The following is a 19,303-nucleotide window of genomic DNA, read 5'->3' on the forward strand; positions in this document are numbered from 1 at the left end:
AGCCGGCCGGCAAACAGAAGACAGGTAAGTCCGGTCCGTCCTACGCTGGTGGGGCCCCGCCGCACACATAGGGGAGAGCGCTGCCCTGGTGGGAGGGGGGCAGCGGAGATGTGGCCGACCGGCCCCGGGCTGCGTGTTTCTGTGAGAGCGCTGGCCGGGTGGGAGGGGGGCAGTGCAGGGAGGCGCAGGGAGTAACAGTGCCACAAACTGTGTAAAGCGCTCGCACATGTTTTTATCTGTTGTTTACTCATACAAGGATTTTCATGTCAGCAAATTTGTGTGGGCGCTATGTGAGGACTGGATAATACAGGGCGTGAATGCCCTGGGAGTTTTTGTACACCAACACGCTTACATATTTCGTTACATACAAAGACTCTTTCCTGCAATGAAACAGGCTGTCGATTTACCTGCTCGTGGGGGAAGTTGTTTTATCCCTGTGAAAATATACTTGCCCATAAAGAAATAAAAAGTTATCAAGTACATTTACACCGTCATTGCATATTTTCGCATACAAAAATATACATATGTATACTTTGGCATGAATAAATACAGTAGATTTGCTCCCATGCAAGGCCAATTTCCAACCATTTTTTGTGGATTTGGCCCAGTGGCAAGAGGTGGCATCATCAAAATTGTCTGGGGGGAAGCATGTTGAACTCAATTTACTCAGTTTTAAGGCATGACCTTTGACTCAAGTAAAGTTTCAGCAAATGATGTCACGCAAAGTAATGTGATTGTATGAGGCCCTTTGAGGATGCCGCTAGAAAGATGGAAGTTGGCATATGCTAACAACTGGACACAAGATACCCATAATCATTATCACATCCCATTACCACAGGTTGTACCCTTCTCCGAAGGCGTCAGAGCGCTTCACATTAGGAACAGAGATGAAACATAATGAGAAACATTACAAAAGAACAGATTGCAAAAACATACGTTACTTACATAAGGTAATAGTGACAATTGTGAGCAAACAAAATACATGAGGTAGTAAAAATTGTGAGCAGGGGGAGCATGGAGCGGGCCAAGATTAACATGCCTTTTAACTAAAACAAATGGGCTGAATTGTAAATAAACAAAATGTACATAGCTCCATGTTGTCAAATAACTCAAACAGTAAGATATATGTGTTTGGTGTTGCAAAAACCCCAAAATAAAATGCCGCTAAATGCAGCTAAATTTCCATTTTTGTGCCGCTAAATTTGCCAATCCATGCCGCTATATCCTGGGGGGTCTGATGAACGGGTTAAAAGACAACCCTATAATTTCATATGGAATATAATTGGGTCTAGTTTTCCAAATGTAACATTGTTACCACTGGTAGATGGATTTAACTTATTTATGTTTACACGTTATTTATAATTGCTTATAAACAAGGTAACTTGTGTCAAAGCTTTGGGAAGGGTGTGATTTTGGCTGCACGAGATTTACAAAAAAACATTAATTTAAACTTGTTTTTATGGGTTGGGGACTCTCCACTAACTGGATTCCTACTATGAACTGCACTGCCAGGATGTCGACTCCATCCTGGGTAACATCATCCATGTTTAAAAACGTTTACTGCAAGTCTTTCTATCAGAACAGCTTCTTTACCCTCCACTCCATTCTCCAGAGACTACTCTTGTATGGTCTGTGGAGGTATGAGGACTATACCCTTTCCATATTTATCTCTTCCTCTATAATACTGGGTCTACACTCCTGCTTCAATCATATTGCAGACCCACCACTGCCCCCGATTTGGAGCTAAACAAGGACTTTCTTCACTCCTGTCAAAATAGTACCTCTATACCTCCCTATTCTCTCACCCTCACTCCAGTACTTCTACCTATACCCTAGTTCCTCTTCCACTACCTGTACACTGTCCCTACACCTACTACCAATTTAGTATCTCTTCCCCTTACACCACCCATGCTCTTTTTTTTCTAACTGCTGGTTATCGTGTCATTTTGTTTTAGCTCCAGTGCATCAGTCTCCGCTGAAATTCCCCATTTATTTTAAGCGGTTTCTCATTTTGTAAAGTCACCAAAATGGCATTTCACCCACCAACACCATTGAACTGCTGTTTTACATACCACCACCCCCTCCCTATTACCCCTCACACCCCTCCCCCATCCCCCATCCTCACCCCCTTGAAGCAGAGCAATTATTTCACAGTCATGATTGTGAAAACCTAGGAAGATCTCTGATCAGGTGTTAAGTTGTTCTTGAGTAACAAAACAGGATTCTCCAGACCCAACAGAACTATAACCACTAAAATAATCAGTAAGTGTAGTTCACCCTTGATGGTGGAGAATAACGGACTAGAAGACTACAGGAGAGTGTGAGTGGGGGACTTGTTCTACACGGAGGAGCTTCTCCGGTTTGAATAATTTGGCTTGGAGTTTGAAGTGCCTCAGGGACACTTTCTGCTCCACAGGGCAGTAATTGCTACAATTAGGAAACATTGAGCTGCGGGCATGTCTGTGCCAACTCCCCAAAAGAGCAGTCAATATATAATTTCGTCCTCCAGAACTTTCAAAGCGGTCACTTGTTTGTATAGGATGATTAGGGAAGATACAATACAGCTCCTTGACCGCTTATGGACCCGCTGGGTGGAGGACTTAGGGATTACCATACCAGCGGGCTACTTTGTTGGAATGGACCCCCTTGGTATCACAGAACACCTGATTTAAACCAATCAATTTCTATATCTTACATAAGGCACACCTTACCCCGGAGAAAATACGTGTTTTGACAACCTCGGAGCGGCGTGTTCACGATGCAGAGAGGTGGGAGCAGAATTCTTACATATGCTATGCAATTGCCCATCACTTGGGGCCTACTGGGAGGGAATCACAAACACAGCCACTGACATTACACAGCGAGAGGTTCCCTGTACCCCAGGGCACTGGTTATTGAGCTGGTTCACCCACACAGCGAAAACCAAGGTGACTAGCAGATTCCAGGACTTGGCTTTTATTTTGGCAAATAAGGAAATCATGAGAAAATTGAAAGCTGCCAGGAGAACCCAGACTGCAGTTTGGCATAAGGAACTTCAGAGCTGGACAGGGTTTGAAAAAAGTGGAGTGCTGCACCAGGAGGCCAGACAGAGGCGTGGCTCAATGGAAGTCGCCAGGGTCCGGGAGGTACTGGGGGCAGTCTGAAAAATCCAGGTCCCCAGTCTAAGGTAGCTAACCCTGGCAATCCGATAGTTTTAGAGCTTCATTAATAAGCCCATCGCGATTATGATCCTACACTTTGCTGTATGTACCCAATGTGGTAGCTTCCCGAGGCAGGTTACAGCGGACTCACTTTTAATTTGAGGAGTTGTAACGCCAGGGTAATTTTTAGCCTATTCTTAGACTAATAGGGACTATAATCTACTACTACTATTTCAGTCTTAGTAACATTTTCATTCATTTATAGGGCTTAACTATGCGCTTTGACAGGGCTTAGTGCCTTTTTCCCGTTAGTCAGGCCTGTAGGCCCGAAAACCATAGGGCAGCCATCTTGGATAGCTGCCTCGTCCATTTTAGATAGCTGCCTCGTCTGTCCGAGGCGCTTGCAGAGCAAAGGTAATGTTTAGAATCTAACTTATTATTCGCTAGTGGAGAACCGGTCAAGACCGGCCCTTATCGAAGGAACGTATTTTGCTCTTCAGTGGTAGACGCAACATGCAGGTGGCCACTGCGGACGACGTAAGCGGCTGGAGACTGGTACAGGAATTCGGTGGGAGTCGGCCTAAGGCTGGAATTTTCCATAGAGAAAGGGAGAGATATATTATCAGAGAGCAAGTAGAGACAGAGAGAGAGCAACGTGTGGAGCAGACAGATGAAGTTGGTCCAAGAGCTAGTGACCCATTCTTAACATCGATGAAAAGAGGAAGAGATCAAGAATCCTGTAACGCTACTATGCAGGAGTGGTAGAGACAGAGACTGAGTCCAGAAGAGGGTTCGAGTTTCGGAACCAAGGCAGCGTAGACGAGGCGTAGCGGTGCAGACGTGTATTCGTGAGCCAGAGTGGGAGAGCAGAGTCCCGAGCGAGTGAAGACCCAAGAGAGAGGGATCAGCTCCGCTGCTGAGATGGAAAGACGCACGTACAAGGGGAGGCGGTCTGAGTTAGTGTAGAACACATATAATAATTCATTCTCTTCCCGTTTTAGGTAATGGATAATAACTAATTTAAACCATGTCTAGATTGCTAATGCTATTATGTTTAAATGTAGAATAAAGATATGTCCAAAACATATATTTGAGTGTTGTTTCCATGATAGGACTAACCTTTCTTTTCAACCAGGTGCTGTCGTATAGAAGGATGAGGAGTTCCCTTCTAGCAGGTAACTGAGAAATGGAGGACTGGGTGGTTTTTAGTAGGAGAGAACTCCCAAATAAGATAATTAGAACTCTTCTAAACTAGGAATAGTACACATCGTCGGTGCACCTTAGGTGTACCGCCGACCCACATAGAACACCCCACTGGGAGACAACAGGTTCACCAGCGGGAAGCGTAGGTGATATCGATCCCAAGAGTTAGGGACTAAGTCGAAAGAGGTTAAATTAAATAAGTCGAAAGACGTTAAATTAAATAAGTCGAAAGACAAGAAAGATGAGTCGAAAGACGTTAAATTAAAAGTCGAAAGACGTTAAATTGAACAAGATGAGGTAAATATAGGATAAGACCTGAGTAGTTTTAATTGTATAGGCTTGTAAATAGCTATGAGAATCACCTTCTCAGGTGAGTCCTCCAAGTATCTTGTAAATAGTGACCTGAAAAGAGTGGATTTGCGTGACGACTGGGTTAGCCACGTTTGGTGAGCTGCCGGTTCTAAAAATCGGGTCGTTACAGGAGTGCAAAAATTCACACTGGGACAAATTCATTTTGGTGTGTTAATTTAGGAGTGTGACTCTAGTGGTGGGTGGGGAACTATGGTTGTGGGATTGTAGAATACTGCAGTTGGGTATGGAGTATGCATGGATGGTGTATTGCGTGATGCCTTGTTCTCGATTGATGTACGATGCTGCTTTGATACTCCAAATCGTTAAAAAAAATAAAAAAAACTTTAGCTCATCCTTGCACATCATCCACTTTCTCCCAGGTTTCCACCTTTCTCTTCCGCAATCTTTACTTTCTGTTCCTCTCTTTCCATGCATTTCCTAATGTCTCATGCCCAGTGAGTTTATTCAACTCAGAAATTAAAAGATTACAGTACTGTGATCCTCAGCAATCAATCAGCCAAAGGGCCGATGTATCTCCAGGACATCCACCGCTGGATCTTGGTTCCACCACAATAATGGCTGAAAAGTGGGACATCAGTAGCCTTACCCAGATATTCCAGCAGCCTAAGAGTCTAGGTTTGTATTTACCATGAATTTCGCAATCCTCATGGGGCTGGTAACTCCTAATGTGGTCCAATCTAGATTACCTAAGATTTTTCTCCAGTCACCAGGCCAGAGACTGTCCCTGCAGAATTGTGACTACACCAATGGCAACATCTGAAGTCAAAATTGTGCTATACCATTACGAGTGACTACTACAATGAATTTACAACACCACATTGATCGCTGAAATAAGGTATTTTCAATGTACCACAATTAAAGGCACATGTAGGAGCTTTTTAGGTTTCAAGGTAGGGTGGTGTGGAGTTTTTAAGATTCAGGAATGGTGATGTATTTGTGTTGTATCTTGACTCGGCTATTCTTGCTATCTCTGTGGAACCTTGCTATGTCGTCATCCTACAGAATGTTTGGAGTCAAATTTTCACAGTTGGCTGGGCTGAGCAGGATGCTGGCTGCTCCTGGTAGGGTCTCTTGTACAATCTTGAATAAAGCTACCTGTAATTCATCATGCGTACCGGACTCAATCACTACAATTTTTGGCGACGATCTTAAAGCGAACCTGCGTCTTTCACCCAAACCTCATCTCTACAAATCTCAAGCAACATTAACTCAAGTTTAGCTACAGCAACTGGCATCTTTGACCCCACCAGTGACCTCCACATCAGTCGCCCACAGCTGTCTGCCAGTTGTTACTGTGCGTCTGGAGAAGTGCTTCTTCACAAGCTGCCCTTTCAGTTATGGGAGTCTACTCCCCATCTTCTCTACGCGTTTCTGCTGTGCCTTTTGGGAGGGTAAGCCTGCCATTCAACAACATCTGCATCCGGTGCTGTGCCTTCAGTGAGGGTAAGCCTGTATTACGGTCTACAGTGCCACACATCGACGTATACTGGCTGGTGAAGAAGTGTGTTTTGTCATGTGTGTGCCAGTCAAGCCTTGAAGGAGACTATTTCAATGCCTGTCCCACTCGAAGGGCCCTGCTCTGTTCTACATTTTTGTGCTTTCTACAGCTCCTGCGCCTTCAAGTGGACTGAGTAATTCGACGTACATGTTTTTCTGGGTTACTACCTACAGTGTGGGCAATCTGTCATCTTCAAAGAGCCTTCCTGCCTATACTGTTATGCCTGTGGTGCTAGCAACAGCGCATTGAGTAGTTAAGTATACAGTGACTGCTTGTGGGTGCAACCTATTTGTGTGGTGATGTGTCTTTGCTGAGCGACGTGCTACATGCCCCACATCTGTCTGTCAACTAGCTACGTCTTCCAACAGACTTTACTCTCGTCTAGGTGTGGGTTTTTCTTCGTGTTTCCAGTTCTACGTGCCTCTGTCAGTGCATTACTTGTACCAAACCCAAAAGAAGAGGTAGTGTCACACGTTGAGGTATACATTTAAGGCGCTAGATGGGTGTATTGGGGTGGCCTGGTCTCTCCGCCTGCCTCAAGAAAGTGTCGTCTGTGGCAGAGGATGAAGTTGTTTTGGTACGTTTTCACATGTAAGTGTCAGTGCATTTTCACACGCAAATTGCCTTGGCTACAGCGTGATTAAAATAAAACTGCCAAGCAGCGATTCTAAATTCAAACTGGACACGAGCTACTCACTCCTTCACGTGGATCAGCCAGAAAGTCTTGTGGGACGTTGCTCTTCATTCCAGTCTTCATTGCTGCCTTTAGACTCCAAGCAGCAGCGTGCCTGGAGCCATTTGGCAAGCATCGCCAGTGCGTGCCGCCATTTTACGTTTGGAGCCTCCTGATATTTTATACAGCTTCCAGCTTATTACACTTTGCGCCAACCACGTTTTGTTCATCGCGGGACAATAAAGTTTTTTCGAATGTCGTGGTCATGTCGCATTGAGACTTTACTGGTGTTTTTCCTCAGTTTCTCCCAATAAAAACCCTGCCCGTGTATGGTGCCCTGAGGCGGCGTTCTCAGTCAAGAGCAATGGCATGGGGCATTTTGTTTGAGCAGTTGGAGATTCTATTGCTTTGCTGCATCTACAGTTTTCCTTCCTGGTGAACTGTCAGTTTCTCTCTTCTCCGCGTGATCGAATTGCACAGACGGTACATTTTAGTGCGGTGTATTTTTCTTTGCACCATTCAAGCTGTGATTCATGTGGTATCTAGCCATGCCTATCTCAAACTGGATCTCGTCTGGTTTTTGCGGCTACTTCATTTGAATCTCGATCTTTACTTTTTCACATTTTTGAAGAGTTTGAGAGTAAAGTACAATGTATACTTCAAAACGAAAAATACTTTGTTGGTTTTGTTGTCCAACAGTGCTTGTAATTTTACATGGAAGTCAGGCTCTGTTAACACTCTGTTAAGAGTGTGCCAGTGCTGCCTATATGCAAGTAGTCAAATTAATTAATGCATTACTTTTAGTATATTAGTTACTACACTTTACTATGTCTCACCTCCTTTACATTTTGGGGAAGGTCTCGATCTTCAAGTCACAATCCTTTACGCGAGGGTTGGCCGTACACATTTTGTTAGTTTTGTTTTTCAATTGGTTTATGGGCCCTAGGTATACACCATGTAAGTACACGCTATCATGGTACACGCCGTGAAGGAGTCTGCTTGCCCGCGCTGTAATACATTGGGGGCGGATCTGACACACATGCTCAGGGATTGCCCCCACCTACAGGAATACTGGAGGGACGTTGGCGACACCTTGAACGAAGCTGCTGACAGGGACCTTCAATATACTACGGCCGTCAGCATTCTACACTGGTGCCCGCACACACCCAAAAAGAAGATGTCGAGCAGGTTCATTGATATGGGCCTCCTCTTGGCCAAACGTGAAGTGACTAAAGGGTGGAAATCGAAAACAGGCCCAACACATCGGAGATGGCTCGCTGAGTTTTTGAAATGGGCGGCGAGTGAGAGCACGATTAGGTACCAGTTAGCACATAGGAGGGCAGACGAGCGGGCCTTGGAGGCGGCTATGGCATGGGAACTCTTAGTGCAGGCACTGCGAGATAGCACGTTAGAAGAGGGAGAAGACTAAAGAGACGCGACAACTGATGCCACCGACGTACAGGGGACGACAACACCACCGCCAGTCACACTCACACAGTAGGCGATTAAGACCTCCTGCTTGCAGTTATACAGACCCACATTCTTGACCGGGATCGATTGATGACGCTTGGGGGGGAGGGGAGAATCTGAAGGGAGCGGGGGGAATCTCCTTACTGGTAGTGCAGTTGGGATGATCATTCATAGACACTACAGGGAGGGGGAGGGGTAGGGGCAAAAATTGAAAGCAGACAGTGGATCACCCCAAATGCAACGCATAGTGACTGCCGATTGTGAGGACTTCACCGATTTGTGATTTTTGCCGCCCGACCTCCGGGTTGTGGGCTGAAAGGCGGTGTACAATAGGTGGGTACATGATAACGAGAGGGGGGATCTCACACTAATGATGTTTCTCCTGATTGACATACTATGTGATTGGATCTGCAATAAAAACGGTTTAACAAAAAAAAAAGAATCATGGTACACGCCGTCAAGAGTCCATGCTTGCTTTAAGTTTTACACGGGAATCGCAGAGGGTTTCAGTCCAATCTGCTCTTTGTACTCTCGTACACGTCTAACATGTGAACAACTTTTTTCTATCTTCCTCCTGGGAGCTATGCAAGTGTTTTAGTTTCCTTCATATCATCATATGGGTCCCTATCCATATCTTGGTTTACATCACACAACCTCAACAATGTCAATTTTACAAGGACTGTTGTTTCTACATGTGCAAGTCCCTTCTGTTACTGCTTAAATCCTACAGAGATAAGGGACCAAATTTCATTTTTAGGTAGGTTATTATATTGAATATTATATTTACACTGTTGTCTTTACAATATATTTTATATTTTGTATTGATTATGGTGCTTGACTTGGGTGAGGATTATCTTTTTACTTTTCCTCATCTTCCTTCTTTTCTTCCTTCATTTCTGTTCTTTTGGTAATGTTTTCTTCTGGTGTCTCGTGTGGATTCTGAGCTTTCCTCTCCTTTTCCACATCCTGGAGTCTTGAGTTGTTGGTCTATCCCTCTTCTGCCTTCTTGCATTCCTGTTCTGACCAGTGGGTATGTTTTGGGGCAGTTACTCGTGGTTCTTTTTCTCCTTTTCTCTGACCATTTTATTTTGTTCTTTTTCTTGTGTACAGAAGGGAGGATGGTTCTTATATCTTGGTTTGCCTCTCTTCTTTGCTTCTCTTATCCTTTCCTGTTGCTCTCTTCTTCCAATGGTTTCATGTTTCTTATTTCCTCAGTTTTTTCTCATCTTCGGTTCTTCTTTCTCGTTCCTTCATTGTTTTTTTTATATAGGGGGGTATGTTATTCTTGCTCTCTCTGTGGAACCTTGCTATGATGTCATCCTACACAATGTTTGGAGTCAAATCTTCTCCTGGTATGGTCTCTTGTACCATCTTGACTTAAAGCTACCTGAAACAATTTGCGTAGTAAAAAAACATACACTTGGGTTAATTTATGTGAATAAATGTGATAAAGTGTTGCTGCAATAGAGTGAGTGGTAGTGGTAAAATGTCGCCGTTTATAAATGTATTATAGTAGTGTATGTTGTGTCACGTCGGAAGTAACCTATATTCATCAATAACTCACAGGCACTACATAAGAAACATTACACTTCAGGTAAGTTTACATATACACATAATCACACCACATACAGCATATTTAACCCTGTACTCAACATTAAACTCTGTACCCTAAAACCCCTCACTCGGATTCCTATACCTTTACCCAATCAATCAATCAATGCATTTATATAGCGCACTACTCACCCAGAGGGTCTCAAGGCGCTGGGGGGGGGGGGGGGGTCCGCTACTGCTCGAACAGCCAGGTCTTGAGTTGCTTCCTGAAGGCGAGGTGGTCCTGGGTCAGGCGGAGGTGGTTCGGGAGGGAGTTCCATGTCTTGGCGGCGAGGTAGGAGAAGGACCGTCCCCCATTAACCCTGTACTACCAACTGTTCACCCTGTTCCATCTACCCCGCTCCATTAATTCTGTACCTGTACCCATAGAGAACTCACCTCCCCTAAATCTGCACCCAGTACCCTATTCAGTACCCTAGCACACATAACCCTGTCCCCAAACATTAACCCAGGTGTAGCGATACACATTTTAACTTAACTTGGAGACAGCTGTCCTGATGTAGTGCTTCCGATCTTATTGTTTATCAGCTGTATGGTCTGCAATTTTCTGGTCTTGATGTACTGGGTCAATACCTCCTGCATGACCAGCAGCAAACAAATTCTGCTGCAGGCATAGGGCCCTGAAATGATGTATGGGTGCAGGAGACTCTTGGCCATACCACAGAGTAGCTCTATACCTGCCACATATTGTCATGCACAGGACCTACCTAGCACTGTGTGCCTCCTTCATCTGGCACAGATCAAACAAATGAGCCCGGCTTCATTTCAAAGTGTGCTTTGCTGTTACAGCAATATGAATACCATTAAAACTGCACAATACCGCACACTGGGGGCATCTGAAAAGGTGTGTCACACCACCGATTCATGGTGTGTTTATTATTCAAAATGAACAGATTCTGCAGTGCGATGCGTACTCTAAAATCTTCCTGTTCTGGCAGAGAAAATAAAGTAAATTAAGTGGAAGCTAGTTTCACTTCTATTCCTGGCACTGCGTTTCCTTCTTAGCGGTCACAAGGGCGAGGTCCGTGGTAGCGGCTGCTACCCTCGGGGAGACAATGAAATGACATCCAAGGCCTATAGGTAATATTCTGAAGTATGGACCTCTCACAGCAGAAACGCGGAAACTTTAAGGAATGGGTGGAAGGACACCACCGGTAGTGGAGCCTGCGGCCTTATTTGCCAAGACATTGACCAAGGAGGGCAAGTGATTCCTCTACCCTAGCTGCAAAATTAAAGTTTGGGGTTAATGGGGTTTTATGCCTCCTGTGTGCCATCCAAAAGATCATTCCGAAAGGATCACCTTCCACCCTAGCGCCTTTAACCCGTTCGATGCTCATGACGGAATCCAGCCGTCATGAGCCACGGGTGGCCTGTGCGCATGACGGCTGGGTTCCGTCACGACCACGCCCGCGATTGGAATGTCTAGTACCGGGCTGGAATTCCTGCCACAGCCAAGGGGTTAAACACAAAAGGTCGAAAAAACATGGCCCAATAAATATTAAAAATGGTTTAATGTGAATATTCCAGTCTAGTTGTAAAAAATCTGGTAACTTGTAGATAGAAAAAGGTGTAGCTAATGAACCACCTTAAGTTTTACAGCGGAATTGTGACATCACCATGCCAACTGCCAGAGTCCGCAGACAAAGGCAAGGACCCTGCCCTGGAGCATTGAAACTGCCCTTCAAACCATCCTTTCAGGCTTTGAGCGGTTTTCGCTTGAATAGCAGGTTTGTGAGGTTGCAAATTAAAATGGTGAGTCTCTACAGGCTATTTATTGGTTTGTTTTCACAGTTTTGATTCCACATTTATGTTACAGATCTGCAACCCTACGATCTGTTCCATACGAAGGAGCAGAAGACCAAAGATTTAAGTTGGCAGGGTCTCCAGACAGAAGTTAAAATTAGAGTTCAAACCACCTCTTTCCATGACTTTATAAAGTAACTTCGCTTCTGGTCTTATTCCTTTATATGGTGATTCGAGATATCTTTATAAAATATGGCGTGGATGCTTCATTGTATGGAGAATAGCCAAGATGGTATGGAAATACAAGATGTAGTAGTCACATTTCCAATACAAAAGTGGTGTCCAGCCAAACGATGCGCCTCAACGTTTCGAAGAGCAGAGGCGCTATGAAGAGGTTGAGCACGTTCCACACAGGACAAGCAGAAAAGGCACCTCAACCGCAGCATAAAGAGTTATAAACAAAATACACGACCAAACTTCAGTACCAGACAGTCAAAAAGAGCACCTGGGCCAGAACGGGTGACCAGACGAATGGAAGCCAAGAACCTACAGCACCAGAGAGCAGATGAAGAGATAGATTACTTGGATACAGGCAGCCCAGAAAGCTCTTGACAGAATAGTAAAGATGTTGCCGAGTGTCACAGATTGAACCCAAAAGATATCGGAAAATGGAGGAGTCCTATCTGATCAGTATCCTAAGAGAAAAATTAATCGGCACACCAGGAAAGGCTTTTATTTGTAGTTGCTGACCAGAGCGTTTGAGTTTTTTTTTTCTAATAATATGAATAGAGGAATCCCTCAGCCGAGGCCTTCCTTCTCCATTGTGGTCACTTTTGAATTTGCACATTTCTACAACACAGTAATTTCTTCCTATTGCCCTTACTTTCCTAAAAAGTGCAACTGCTCCCTTAAGAAGAACTAGTTAAAACCAGGGCAAGCAGTAGCGCTGGTGAAGCCCGGTGCGACAATCACTCTTGGCGCACCCAGTCCCCATGACTGCCTCCTTGGATTCTCTCACTACCACTCAGCAAAAGTGCCCCTCATATCTCCATTCAGATTTTTGCTAAACACAGTGCCCCTCACACACCCCCAATCGGTGCAGTTAAAATGCGTGTGTGTCACTTTACTGAGGCACATACCCTAGTCTAAGCTATGTAAAGCAGGTATTCAAAAGTGGCAGCTTTCTGCCATTGACTCTGGGCAATAGCACAAAATATTTGCAAGACTCATAATAGCTACAGAGGAGAAACTTTTCCTGCTATTTTTGTTTTCCTTTTCTTTTGGAATTTGCCCAAATCAAACGAGTAAAAAATGGAAATGAACTTCATCTTTACTTGACAAATGTTTGTACTCTCCAAATATGGCTGTACGTAATCCTTTTACCAATTCAATTATAACTTTTGCTGCCAAGTGCTCAAGTCTAAATTCTTTGCTTTTAATTTAACTCTGATGTAACGGTTTCTTTAACGGATTAATCAGTATTCTACTTTAGCAAATCTCTTGCAAATTTAGGTCTTCTAACATTGGGTACAGAGGAGGAGCCCCGATATTATTCGTGGTCAAAGGGTGTAAATTATTCAACTCTGCCTACAGCTTTCCCTTTAGGGTGTCAAACTAAGCCTCTCTGGCCAAAGTCCAATAACTAAGTACATCTGCATCTAATGCAGTTGTTTCTGTAAGTAGAGCTCAAGGGTTTTTGGCATTGGGAGGCACAATTTGGAAGTAGAAATAATAACAGATTCCATTGGGCAATATCTAAACGGGTACCAAAAAGGGGGTTTCCGTCGATTAATCACTAGCTAATTTTCAAAATAATGTCCAAGTAAGTCAGTGCGCTCGATTCTGGTATGTCCGAGTAACACTGATCTACTTACTGTATAACAATTAGAGTAGCCTAGTTTTGGAGAACAAGTTCTTTGAGCTTTTAGAGCAGTTCTTACATATGCAACAAGGGCTAAAAATAGATGGAGCCATGGTTTTAAACTAAAAGCCTGGTGAAAAGTAGAATTTTTTATTTTTAATATTTTTCTTTTTTAACTAAAAACGAGAGCTGACAGTTTACAGACCAATTTACATGGTGTTCAAGTGTGTAATTTATTTATTTATATTATTTAAAGTCTTGTGTTGCTTGTGATAGGGACAGCCTGAACCAAGGACCTCATTACAAGATGGTGAAAATCATAACTGAACACACTATAAGTGTAACTAAAGCATGTGCTTCAGCAATTGAGATAATGAATAGTTCTTAATTAGATAGCCTATTTATTGTAATAATACCCATGAAGAAGGACCTCATCATTTTGAATATGCCACTTTTTAGATGTCTATAGGTTTACCAATGCAAATTTGGTGACTTCTGATCAATTTATAAGAATATAGATCTAGTGCTAGATCTCCCCACAATGAAATCTACTAGAAAATTATGGGATTGAATTTTGACCTGTGACTGGCATTTCTTTAAACCCAGCATCTACATTACTTCACAATGTAGAACTGGATGTACTATTTAATGGGTTATTTCAGTCATCTGCCAAACTCCTCAAGCACCATAGATAGTCTGGAATATAGATCATTCCCTTGACGCGGTGAGAGTTTCAAATACATTTACTATTTTTTGAGCCTTGAAAAGGCCTGAACACGGAGAAGAAACCAGTGTTGGCTGAATTTTAGTGCATTTGTGAACCTACTGATATATGTAAAAAATTAGTGTCTGACATACAGAATTGATAGTCACATACTTTAAAGCTGTGTAAACTGTAATGTTCGGTATTATGCAGAGGCCTTTGACCTAAAAAGTCCTGATCTTCAAGTCTCAGGATTTCACCAGTTTCTGCCATCTACAGAAATATACATTGTTTTAATGTTATTTATTCCATCATTGAGAAAGTGAGGCAGTGAGTGAAGTTAGAGCTTTGCTACCAACTGTCACTGTTTCAAGATGACCACTTACTGTGTGGGGGCTAAGGCATCTCGGACTAGCAAATAGTCTCTGGGTGAACAATTATGTAAAACTTAACTGCATTTTATTCTCTTAATATATTGAAATGGAAATGACTTTATTAGGTTTATGAAATGTGCTCGACACTGTACTAATTGCGGATTTCATCTTCTCTTGTTTAAGCCCTTAAGGTAGTTCATTTGAGTTTTAGCTTCTGAAAATGTGACTGTCCAGAAAATATAAAACATGGTTTCCTGTCGCCGACTACAGAACTGTTTATGTCCGCTTTTCTTTCCTTACTTATGAATGCATAACACAAAACTCATTGAATGAATATTATTTTTCCAGCCTTGAATAAGTCCGGATGTTCAAGGGGACACAAAAACGTGTTTGCCGTCAATTCTAGAGGATTGGCAAAGGTTTGCTGTGCAATGCAGTACACGGCATTCCACCATTCACAACAGATACATTTGGGGGTTGGCAGTGTCCGCGTCCAAACAGTTACCCAGCTTCTGCTTCCAGGTCGCCATTGAAAACCCACAATGAGTCCCTTCCATGGCTGGGCACCCAGACGGCTCTCGGCATTGGTAGCTGATGTAAAGGAGTCAAGGCACAGGTCTAGGAGTTGGGGGCAACTATCAAATCTGAATCCTGGCAATGTAGACTTCACCTTCCGTCTGTTATTTATAGTTCTTAAAAAGGGTCGAATTACCATATAGTTATATTAAGCACATTTTTATTTTAATAAGTAAATACCAAATGCCAATAAAGCTATAGACTTTATTTCCATCAACTGCCCTTTGTATCTCACCTACTTACTCCCAGCCAGCATATCCCACCATTACCCACCTCCTCCACATCATTGACCTTTCCCATAAGCCCCTTAAAAAAAAAAAAAAGGTATTGGTGGACTTGCGTCTGGAACCTGAAGAAGCGAGGTTTCGAGCGAATCTAAAAACCCACCTCTATACGAAGTAATTGACTAGTAAGTTACTCTGCCCCCTGTTTTTCTGCCTCTCTCACTTTCAGCGCGTGGACACGCCGGTGTGCGTAACGCAGCGCTTTACAAATGTCCCAATAATAATAATAATAATAATAATAATTGGTATAAAGTGCACTCAAAAGTAAATAGTGAGTTTCCAAATATTATGACTTATTCTACAGACTTTGAAACTCTTCCAGAAGATGCCCCTAGGATAGTTGTCGGCTTACCCTTCTAACCAATGTTTACAATGTCAAAGGCTTGGTGTGAAAGTGGTTCCACTCTAGTTGCTTGCTGTTGCCAAGGGTAGGTCAGGCCAATTCCTGTGGTGGTTTCAAAGTGGTCTGCTGGCAATTATGGACATTTCATTAATGTAGGTCTACAGCAATACATTGTTGGCAGCAAACTGAAGTCTGGGAGACCCGTTTATTGCACTCAAATATCTATGGTAGGTTTACATGGTCAATCTCGCTAGATAACAAGGTGTGCCTTGAAGAGAAATATTAGCATATAGTACTCAAGCTAAAATTATTGAAGAGAACGGTTTAATTTGAACAACGTATGGCCTCATTAGCTGAAGCAGCTGCTCTACCAAAACAGTCATGAACAGCACATTCCACAGTATCATGAGCCGATTAGAAGTACGGGCAGGGGTGCAACCAGAGCTGGCACTGCCATCTTATCTCTTTTATTAACCTTCCATTGAACCAACAATGTTATACAAGCCATACAATACAAAGTAGTAACAAATGAACAGTACGCCAGACTTCAAGCACAATCTTGGGACCATAACCTTTGTGCGCATACTGTAGGGAAAAAACCCTCAAATTTTACAATAACCTTCCAAGAAAGAGCCATTCACAATGAACACTAATATTGTAAAACTCAACATCACAAATAATTCCAAACTACTAACCCTACCAGACTAAAGCCTTCTGCCATTAAATTCCATACAACCTGCAATTACTTTTTTTTAAAATTACCCTACAATGTATAGCACACCCTGCATATCAATTGCATCAAGAATAAACTTTAAGGGCTACAACACCACCCCTCCTCTGCAGCACTGTTGTAGGTTTTCAAACAGGGCAAACATTGAAACCTCTTAAAAACAAACTTGGTTTGTGTTAACTCCAAGAACAATACATTTCAAAATGGCTACCAATTAGAGACACCGAATCCTTCGTCCCCACTGCTTTTAGGCTACACCGCACATCATAGAATGAAAAACTGCACTGTTTAAAAAGCAGTAGAATGAGATGCCCAGTTTCTCACATTGCTGGATCATCGCTCATCTGAAAGATGTGTTGCCTTACATTTCTTTAATTTCACCAACATTCTACAATTTTCAATGTATTTACACAACTTAAAGGAAAATATTCTACATCTATTTGATGGTACAGAGCAGTTAGAACACATTTAACGTGTTTAGCATCAACAAAATTTAACTATTTAAAATCCCATTTCCCATGATGGACCGAATAACACATTTAAATCACAAAGGCCAGCATTGAAATAAAACCGATTACAAGAGACTGAACATATAGTTTGATTATGCATTCAAAATCCAAATCTGGATTATTCGATAAATCCCATAGTAAGAGTTCAAAAAGAGGATAAGCAACAAGAATTAGGCCTAGCAGAACTGGAATGCAGAAACTAGGGCAGAGAACAAGGGTGTAGGCAGTATTGGATACAGAATGGACAGGTATACTGCACAATGTTCTATGTAGTTCAATGGGGATTGATGAATGAAAACTGAAGAGCTCACATAATCCACTAATAAAGCTCAATCTATGGAAAAAGTGTAGGATGGGAATAATCAAATGAAGTGGAAGATACTTTGAATATGTAGAAATAGAAGATATGTCAAACAACAGGTCCAGATTCTTCTCAACTGTCTATTTTATTTATTTAGTGTTTTATAGTTTATAGAGAGCAAACGTAACCCGTTAGAGTAGCAGAGCGCTTTACAGGGTTAAAAAGTTGTATACAAGTATGAAAGAGTCAAAGGAAAAACAAAAAGATGGGGTAGAAAGAAGTGAACTTTTTGGGGAATAACAGGGTGTAGACAATGATCAGACAAAAATTCAGAGAAATCCAGCAATAACATTTGTGGGAGTAAAAGGTCAATACAAGATGGTTAGCACCCAGTCAGTCCTAACTCTAGTGGCAACATAAATAAGCAAAGCCACTGAGCAGTGTGTGCAATGCATAATTTGTGGGAGAAACTTGCCCATTAGGAAGGTTCTGGCTTCCTTATTAAATATTGACAGCAAGAGAATTCTTTTGATGAAAGACTGCAGCGAATTCCAGATTCTTGGTGTGGCCCCGCAGAAAGCACAATTGTAAGTATTTTTCCTTTCAGAAGTGGGGTGGCTGGAGCACAAATACTTTAGCGGGCTGGGAGTTTCTGGCTACTCCAGAAACCATGATGTTCTGGGTGAGCTGTGCAGGGGATTTCGTGTTTAGCGCTTTGTGGGTGATACATGCCAGTTTGAGTTGGATTCTGGCTTCAAGAGGAAGCCAGTTCCGCGCCTTAAAGAGGTGGTTGAATTTGTTTGCGCCTGTTATGAGTCTGCCGGCGGCGTGGAGGCAAGCTTTTAGGGGGGCCGTGTAGATCTTGGGCAGGCCTGAAAGGGTTAAGCATCCGTATTTGATTCTGGAGATAACTAATGCCTGGACTGCCATTTTTAGGTTCCGAGGCATCAAGGAAAAGTTTGTTTCCTCGGGTAGCTCAGGTGAAACCTGGTAGTTTTAGCAATCGAGTTCATGTGGTCTCGCATATTCAGGTTGCTGTCTAGCATTATTCCGAGAGATTTGGCAGATTCCACTCTGGTCAGTGTGCAATTTAGTGCTGTGATCGACTTGGTCCATTCCCGGATGTCAATGTCACTTTTAGGGGGGAGATTAGCAGGAACTCCACTTTTTTGTGCATTTAGTTTGAGCTGGTTGCAGGCAAGCCATCTGCTTTAGGGCCTCATTCAAAGAGTAGATCTCCTCTAGAGATGAGATTTTGATGTAGATCTGGGTATCATCGGCATACATGTGGAAGGAGCTAACTGTTCAAGGTAAAGATTGAAGAGGGTCAAGAGCTCTGGGTTTAATTCATCCTTCTTTTGCTCACTATGCCACCCCAGTTTGAACCCAGCCATACGCAAGTCAGTCTTGAGCCTGCTCCTCATGGTAACAGTCCAGCAAGAAGTGCAAGGCGAGGTCCTCCCTGGACCGGAAGCATCCATCCTGGGATCGGTTTCAGGTATCACCCCTCATCAGCCAAGCTAACTTGAATCCATGTCTGGGCATACCCTTTGCAAACTTAGCAAACACAACAAGATGATGAACGGAGTGCTGAAACCTTTAAACCACTCACCCCCAGTCAGGTTAGAAATACACGTCCACAAAACTCTAGTATAAAACATGTGTTAATCTTTTTGGGGAGTACAGTCATATTATACACATAGGAGATGGCCAGGCTCAGTTTTGTATTCCTCAGGACCACCACTATGAAAAACAAAATCAGATTTGGACAGTCATAAGAATGTTGCTCTTTGAATCTTGCATTCCATGAAGATAGGATGTATGTGGGACTTACAAAAATGAGAGTAATGCAGGAGTACACAGTCAATGAATGGCTGGCTGAACACCCTACACCCAGTAAAAGGATTATTAT

At 42.9% G+C, this 19,303-nt stretch overlaps 1 protein-coding gene across 4 annotated transcripts in view; it reads right to left on the bottom strand.

Moving 5' to 3' along the window:
* Positions 1-19,303, bottom strand: part of GRB10 (growth factor receptor bound protein 10) — an 807,319-nt gene that overhangs the window by 486,136 nt on the left and 301,880 nt on the right. The gene's annotated exons all lie outside the window — the stretch shown is intronic.

The sequence above is a fragment of the Lissotriton helveticus genome, chromosome 4_1 (genome assembly GCF_964261635.1).
Source record: "Lissotriton helveticus chromosome 4_1, aLisHel1.1, whole genome shotgun sequence".
Classification (NCBI taxonomy): Eukaryota; Metazoa; Chordata; class Amphibia; order Caudata; family Salamandridae; genus Lissotriton; species Lissotriton helveticus.